At 39.5% G+C, this 8,234-nt stretch overlaps 1 protein-coding gene across 1 annotated transcript in view; it reads left to right on the top strand.

Moving 5' to 3' along the window:
- The first annotated feature begins 948 nt into the window (after positions 1-948).
- The window catches only part of LOC110595524 (A-kinase anchor protein 6-like), a 114,418-nt gene continuing 107,132 nt past the window's right edge, over positions 949-8,234 (top strand). Inside the window, exon 1 of the mRNA XM_021711741.1 lies at positions 949-1,059. The gene's annotated coding sequence lies outside the window, so the exon portion shown is untranslated. The remainder of the gene's footprint in view (positions 1,060-8,234) is intronic.

Consider the following 8,234-nt stretch of genomic DNA (forward strand, 5'->3'; position numbering starts at 1 on the left):
ACTGTGTGTTGTTTAAATGTGACTTTTCACACAGTTCCAGCTTTTGTAGGGGGAGGGGCACAAGTAATCTCCTTCTGTGTGGTAGGCAGTCTTATTACTCTGAAGAGAAGAAAACAGACCCCAATGTTTGGAATGCCAATGACTTAGGAAGTTTTTAGCAGGTCTGTCACTTGTTTCAACCATCAGGTCTGGTCTCAGAAAAGACTCTCTTGCATTTTGGCCATGAGTGGGAGGAGTTCTCTGCAGATCAAGGGAATGGTCACTAGAAGCTGAGGGTGGTATGGTATGTCCCCCCTAGATTCCAAACCTCCTTTTACTGCCTGTCTGATGGTTGGTGAGAGCTGGGGTTACTCTGTATGAGAAGGTTCTGTGGGTTGTTGTCCCTCAGTGGAAATGATCAGAGAAGATACTCATATGTTGGTTGAGGGCTTATCCATGTTTTAAAAATTAAAGTCTGTTTACCTTTAGAGTTGGAGTCACTTGGTCAGCTGAAAATTTTTCATTTTTAATTATTTTTCCGCTCCCTATTTTGTTCTTTTGGTCTTTGACAAATGAGGAAAAGTTCTTTTTAATAACTTTAAAAAAGATATTCTAATGCTGTCCACAGAGGAAAAAGTGGTCAAATTGCCTAATAGGGAAACATAGTGCGTTTGGGTTTTTATTTGCTTAGTACTAAGTCTATATTCTCCTCCTACCTCTTTCCCCAAATGTGTAACAACAAAGGAAGAGGTAATTTTTATTTTTTCCAAAGTGCTTTCAGGGAAATCCCTTTAAACCTATGGATTTTAGTCCAATGAGGAATCCTCTTCCTTTGGTCTAAATTTTGCATATCGTCTGTTTCTTACAGGGCTTCCGTATTGTCTCAGGCTCCACTGGAAATGCAGCAAGGATTCCTAGCACATCCCAGTTGCCATAGCAACAGCAGTCTTTCCCATAATGAGCTGCATCATCTGAACTGATGTCACAGCATCATGCAGCAGGTCAAACAAGGCATCTCCTAGTATTGCATCCTACAGATGTGCTGTAAACATCAAAAGAAGACAGTGGGAGCAGGAGATGGTGAGTGTTAAATGTCTGGGCCTTAATTGCATGGTGTTTTGGTGGTTAGTCGGTGTCTGCTAAGGCGGAGATGGGGGGATGTTGTCTGCTTAAAATGGACTGGGGAAAGAAGGGCTGTTTTTACCTAAATCTGTTTTTCAGGCTACCGGGTTAAGACAAAGGCCTGTAAGAGTCTTATAAGAATCAAAATATGTAGAATTATTCTTGCTCCATCTCTTTCTGTTATTTTTAAGTGTCATTATAGAATTTTTCATAAACATAAGATAATTTTCTACTGTAAAACCCCAAATAAGCTTTAAAATGAGTAGTTCATGGCATTTATACATTGTAAAAATGTATATTTTTTATGGGGCAGAGTTAATTGGTCCCCTGTCTGCTCTTGTGAGTTATGAAATATTCAGTGATTTGCAGTATGAAATTCAGTATTTACCTCGGTTGGTTTTCAGTTTCTTCATGGCAAGGAACGAATGCTGAATAAGCATTTGACATAACCCTGATGTGAAAGGGGATCTCTTGCATATTCAAGACAGAATTTATCAAAAGCATAAAGGCCTAAATCAAATGAAATTATTTGAGTCTTTGGATTTATATGGTAGTTCTTCAACCCATGTCCTTCATAGTCAAAAGACTGCCACAATATTTTTCCATCTCTAGCTGGTCTCTAAAATAGCTGGAGTTTTTTGCAGGCTGACCTGTAACGGAGAAAGGAACTAGTCTCTTCTCTGCGGCAGTTGCAGTAAAGGGTAAACCTGGGGAGAGACTTTAGAAGTGCCAGTGGTGTTGCCATCTCTTGCTTAACTTTGACCAAAATCTGATTTGATGAATAAATATCAGGATCCTCAGTGATTGTAGGGAATACAGATCCCTGGACTCAGCCATAACCTCAACTAGATTCTGAAACTCTAGATAAACATGTATCATTTTCATTTCAACTCCTAGCTCTGTCTTTAGGCATCTTCGTTACAATTTTTTTAAAAAATGTAGTCTAACAGTGTCAGATGTGGAGCAGTGTGTTGCCTTTTGTTTTGGGAAATGAAATGGATTTCCCTGGTGCAACTGATTGCTACTAGGGGAGAGAAAGGAGGAGGCACATGTCAGTTCAATTGATCAATATGTCCACTTAGAATTAGGGAGTGGTCTTGTGGCTCATTGCTGCCAAGTTGATAGTTTTTATTCAAAAAGTCTTACAGGAAAGCATGGCAATCCCTGAATTCCTCTTCTTTTAGTCTGTTTATTGAGCCTAAAAGAGCTATATTATAGGAAGCAGGAAAAGCAATACCTCTAGCTAGCTTGAAGTGATTTTTTTTTGCAAGGAGTTGAGCATATTGGTCCCATTAGGCACTAGCCAGAGTGAAAGACCTTGGATTTTAATTAGTTTGTTTATACCACATCACACACATGCTGTTCTCAGTCTTTTAGGTTTATGTGGCTGACATGCACCTATATGGGACGGGAGAGGTCAGCTCAGCCTGCCTTATAGCAAGCACTTAGGAGAGCATGAATTGTTCATTGCCTGCTTTTTTTTTTTTTATGTCTTATAATTGAGCAGAAAGCTCTGCTGGGACTGCTGGGTGTGAACACAGCTAAGTCAGAAGCTCTAAGGTGACAGGGAGGAGTGCTACATGGTGATGGGGGAAGGGAAAGTATGTCTCGTTGCTAGATTATAAGTCTAGAGAAAATCACTCAGTACCCATTAAAATTCTTTTAAAGTATTATTTCCAAGGAAAAGCATGAAGAAAGACTTGTTTAGTAACATGAATTGCTAGGAGTAAAAAAAAAAAACCAAACGCAGCATTTTAATGAGTTTTCTATTTGCTTGATTCTTGTCTCTTTTGTCTAACAGTGCTCTCAGCTGCTTCATCATGGATGATTTGTCCAATTACTGGAAGTCACAGAAGCCAGATTCCTTAAGGGCAGTATTAGAAAAAGTGGAGTCATGCTTTGAGGGTGGAGAAAGGCGCTGGTGGGTGTGGACTGACGCAGTTATCTATCCTCCCAGTTCAGACAAGCCTGTGATTTTCCTTCCCCACAAATGTTCAAAATGCAATTACAGTTCCCCAACTTTATGCTTTTGTGCTCTTTTTGCTCCAAGAGAACAAAGCCCTGGTAATGGGAGCTGTCATCCCAATGCTCCGTGTCTTCCTTTCTTCACGGAGGGCCACAGCCTGCATTGCTCTCTGATTAGATGCAGGTCTTAATTACTGGTTAAGGTCTTAGTTTTAATATATCCCCAAGGGGTAGATATTGTGAGTATGCATATGGGGGAAGGGAGAGATTGCTCTATGGCTGCATTTATTGGTGCCTCACTGAAACTTTCTGAAATTTAAGGAATTTTGTTTCATGGTAATGACTAAAAGATCGAAGTGACTAAGTTTAGACCACAGAAGCCTCACAAAAAGTTTACCTCCTCTATGTTTTTGGTTATGACTCTCATAACTGAAAACAAAGTTACAAAGGAGTTATTCTTTATGGATAACTAGGCCATACTGGGGGTGATAAAAATAATAATCATAATAAGAACCACAGTTATCATTTGTTCAGTTCTTGTTATATATCAAGCACTGAACTCAGCTTTGTGTATATTTTATTTTCGCCCTTATAATGACAATATGAGATAAAGAGCAAATCTCACTTTATAGGATTAAGTGCTATTATTCACATTTTGCAAAAATCAGTTCTCAGTCAGGTTAACAAACTTGGTTAGGATGAAATAGTTTTTGTTTTTTTGTGTGGTTGGTTGGATTTTGAGTCAAGGTCTTACTCTGTCACCCAGGCTAGAGTGCAGTGGCACGATCACGGCTCACTTCACTGCAACCTCAGCCTCCTGGGCTCAAGCAATCTTCATCTTCCTGCCTTAGTCTCCTAAGTAGCTGGGACTACAGACACACACCACCACACCTGGCTAATTTATTATTATTATTTTTATTTTGTAGAGATGGGGTCTTGTTATGTTGCCCAGGCTGGTCTTGAACTTCTGGGCTCAAGTAGTCCTCCTGCCTCAGCCTACCAAAGCTCTGGCATTACAGGCATGAGCCATTGCTCCTGACAAGGTCAAATAGTTGATAACTGATTGGGCCAGAATTGCAAACCAATGTGATCTGACTGTGAAGCCCACATGTTTACCTATGGTCATTTCAGTTTGGTGACATCTTAACTGTGTATACCATATAACTTAGTTATCTATACTCCATTGCAGTTACTCCACTCTTCATTCTAATTGGATGATCAGATTTTACATGTAGAATGAATTCTCTTTACAACACTGAGATTGATTTTACTGTAAGTGGGGGGGGGGAGGCATGAAACTTGGTCACCTGTGAATATTTACTCTGAACCTAGAGATTTAAGTAATCCAAAATTGATGCTCAGACCTTTTTGCCACTGCCCTTCCTTGAAATATCTTTCTAGCAGGATCTGTGTGTGGAAAATGCTACCTGAATGAATGTGGGCATGATGGAGTTGCACTCAAAGCAGATCCTGCCTGAGTCAGTAACGATTCAACTTAGTTATACATGTCTTATCAGCTATATATTTAGTGTTTTGTTAACTTTAAGACATTTGTTTTTCTTGGCAATCCTAGGCAATGAATAGAAGAAGCAGAAACTTCTCTCTTAGCCTGGAAGGTGTAATCTGAAACTATCTCTTGGGTCAAGAAGATAAAATGAGGGTTTACTTTGCTAAATATATCAGCGGCTAAAACCAAACGCTGTCTATCTCTGACAAAGCACAAAAGTGACAACCTTGTGTAATATCCTGGAAGCCTTGTGTTTGAGAAGAGCTGAAATAGTCATCTTTGCATCATCTTGCCCATCTCTAGCTATGCATACCTGGTGTCATTATTGGGCCCTAAGAGCTGTTCTTTGTTTGAGTGTGGGGCTAATGCACACTGACAGCATGTTGATATTGATTCAAGTGTGGTGAATACTTAGGAATATTATTCCACAGGGCTCATTAGCCTTTTCTGGGTTCTGGTAAGAAGTCAACCTTTGTCCTAGCCCACTCCAAGGAAGCCCAAGCATGTGTCTGCATGAGATATAGGAATGAGAGGCTGATCAGAAAGCAACAGAGCTACTAGATGCAGTGAACACAAAAGTTATGTTCCAACTAAAAAGTAAAATAAATTAGCTAGTGGAATTTAGGAAAATTGGTGGTCCTACTACCTGTCTCTGATTTCCTTCTATTTCTAGCCCTGGACTCTATGAAAGGCAATTTGTTTTGATTCTGTGGATTCAATTCAGCAAATATTTATTGAGTATCTTCTATGTGGCAGGCATTGTCGGCGAACATAGCAATGAACAAGACAGATGCAAATTTCTCTTCCCACTATATTCTAGAAGGGGAAATAAAACTAAACAGGTAATTTGGAGAATAATTTATTTCCCCTAACACTACAATACTATTTCAATTTCTATGTATTTTTTGTCCCATGTACTAATAGATAGACCCATTACCTCTGCGTATTTCTTTAGGTGCCTGTACATATATGGTTTATATGTGGAGGTAAACCCACAGCATTAAATAATTTTTTTATTCCTTCTTAGGATTAGATTAGAATCTTTCTGGGTGTGGATAAGGCCAATATGGCAATTAGCACTTTGGGGGGTATAAGTTGTTATGAGAAATATAATTGTAATCAGACAAAAAGTACTTGTCTGTCTCAACTGGCAAACTTGATGTGGAAATATGAAATATATAATACAGTTCAATTAAGGAGAGATTTTTTTAAGAGATGAATTTTTTTCCCTTCTTTATTTTAAAGATGTGGAGTAAAAGTCAGGATTAGGCATATAAGTGGTCTACGTGCAGGTGAAGTTTGGGCTTCCAGCTGGTCCCTTCCCCTGGTTTAGGATCAGGTACCCTTAGTTATGTTATGTGCCCCTCCCTCCCCTGGCAGTGTCCCACTACTGCTGATCCCTCTCTTGTAGTATCATGATAAATGTTTAGGATCCACTTATGACTGAGGTGGTATTCAGTTCTTTATTTCTGTAATAGATCACTGAGTATGATGAATTCTAAATCCATCCAATTTGCTGTGAAGTCCATAATTTTGTCCTTCTTTATGGCAGTATAATATTCCACCGTGTGTATGTATCACATTTTCTTTATCCCATCCATTTTCGATGGGCAGCAGTGTTGGTTCCATGTTTGTGCTATTGAAATAGTGCTGCAACAAATATGTGTGTGTAAATATCTTTTTTGTAGAATGATTTGAGTTTCTTTGGAAGGAGAGATATTTTTATTTTTATAAAAGATATTTCTCACCATTAAAAACTGTTTAGAGAGCACTGTAAATCGAGCATCCAGCCAGTGCTGATGGAGGTATGTGCCACACAGGGGCAGGTATACCAGGCATGTCAGCATTGTCTGTTCACCCTAGTGTGCTTTACAAACATTACTTCAAATGAGAAGCATTTCTGTAAACAATCATATTAACCAATGTATTTGAAACCAAGATTTCATTTTAATGAATGTTTTCAGGTGCACAATCATGTATATATATGGTATATCCAGCTTCATGTGTCCCAACAGGAAAAAAATAATCACTTGTAGATTGACTATTTTCTTTGATAGTAATTGCTCATACCCAACTCTGTAGATGGGCCCACGAGTGAGAAGGTTTTTCAGAGGAATGTCACTTTTTATAGGATGTTGACCATGGCCACAGAGGTTTAGGTTCAGTATTCCTTCCTTATCTGAGGTTTCACTTTTCGTGGTTTTAGTTACCTAGGGTCAATTGTGGCCCACAATTATTAAATGGAAGGTTCTAGAAATAAACAATATGTTTTATGTTGTGCATTCTGAGTAGTGTGATGAAATCTCATGCTGTCTTGGTCTGTTCTGCCTTTGTCCAGTGTAACCACGCTGTATACACTACCTGCCAGTTAGTCACTTAGTAGTGGTCTTGGTTATCAGATCAATTGTCTTGGTATCACAGTGCTTATATTCAAGTCCCTTATTTTACTTAATAGTGACCCCAAAGCTCAATATCAGTGATGCTGGCATCTTGTTGTAATTATTCTTGTTTATTATTAGTTGTTGTTAATCTCTTACTATGCCTAATTTATAAATAAACTTTATCATAGGTATATCTATCTATATCTATATATGTTTTTTCATATATATATGGAAAAACATAGTGCATGTTTATATATATATAGGGTTTGGTCTATCTGTAGTTTCAGCATCCACTGGGGTCTTGGAGTATAACCCCTGAGAATAAGGGGGTTGGGCTACTGTTAAATTAATAAAGCATAATATTTCTCCTCCATAAGTGCATACTGTCAGCATCTGAATTCCTGAGTTGTTTTAAGACTTAGTGAAGATAAAGGAGAGATTTTGCTTCTCTTGTGAGCCGCCAGCCCTGTTTTCCTCTGCTCTTCAACCATAGGGCATGTTTCAAACTCTAGCCATCTTGCAATGGTGTGCTTTTCTCCAGGAGAACCAGGGAGACAATGTGGAATCTTTGGAATGGGGTCTCGGACTGGCTAATGCATGAGCTGAACCTGGCCTGCAACTTGTTTTATATGGCTCCAAGGCAGGCTTTTTGGGTGTGCAACTTGGATAGTTGCATAGGGCCCTGCACTTTGAAGGGTCCACACTTAGTGTAATACTCTGCTGTCGCCATCTTGAAATAATTTTTTTGTTTGATTGTTTGTTTGTTTTGAGTAGGAGTCTCGCTCTGTTGTCCAGGTTGGAGTGCAGTGGCATTGACTTGCTAGGCTCAGGTAATCCTTCTGCCTCAGCCTTCCAAGTAACTGGAACTACAGGTGCACGCCACCACACCTGGCTAATTTTTTGATTTATTGTAGAGATGAGGTCTTGCCAAGTTGCCCAGGCTGGTCTCAAACTCCTAGACTCAGACAGTCCTCTCGCCTCAGCCTCCCAAAGTGCTGGGATTACAGGCGTGAGCCACAGTGCCCGGCCTTGACATTCTTAATAAGTTTTGAATAAGGAGCTCTACATTTTCATTTTACACTGGACCTATAAATTATGTGGCCAGTCCAATATGGCCTTTTCGGTATCCCCACTGGTACAGCCTAAGCTCTGTAGATATTTGGATTTGAGATTTCTCTCCACTTTCTACCACTCTGGAATAATTCAAATAAAAATTGTAGCGCTTAGCCGGGCTCGGTGGCTCAGCCTGTAATCCCGCGCCTTTGGGAGGCTGAGGTGAG

The sequence above is a fragment of the Carlito syrichta genome, unplaced genomic scaffold (genome assembly GCF_000164805.1).
Source record: "Carlito syrichta isolate Samal-C Ts95f unplaced genomic scaffold, Tarsius_syrichta-2.0.1 Scaffold302543, whole genome shotgun sequence".
Taxonomy (NCBI): domain Eukaryota; kingdom Metazoa; phylum Chordata; class Mammalia; order Primates; family Tarsiidae; genus Carlito; species Carlito syrichta.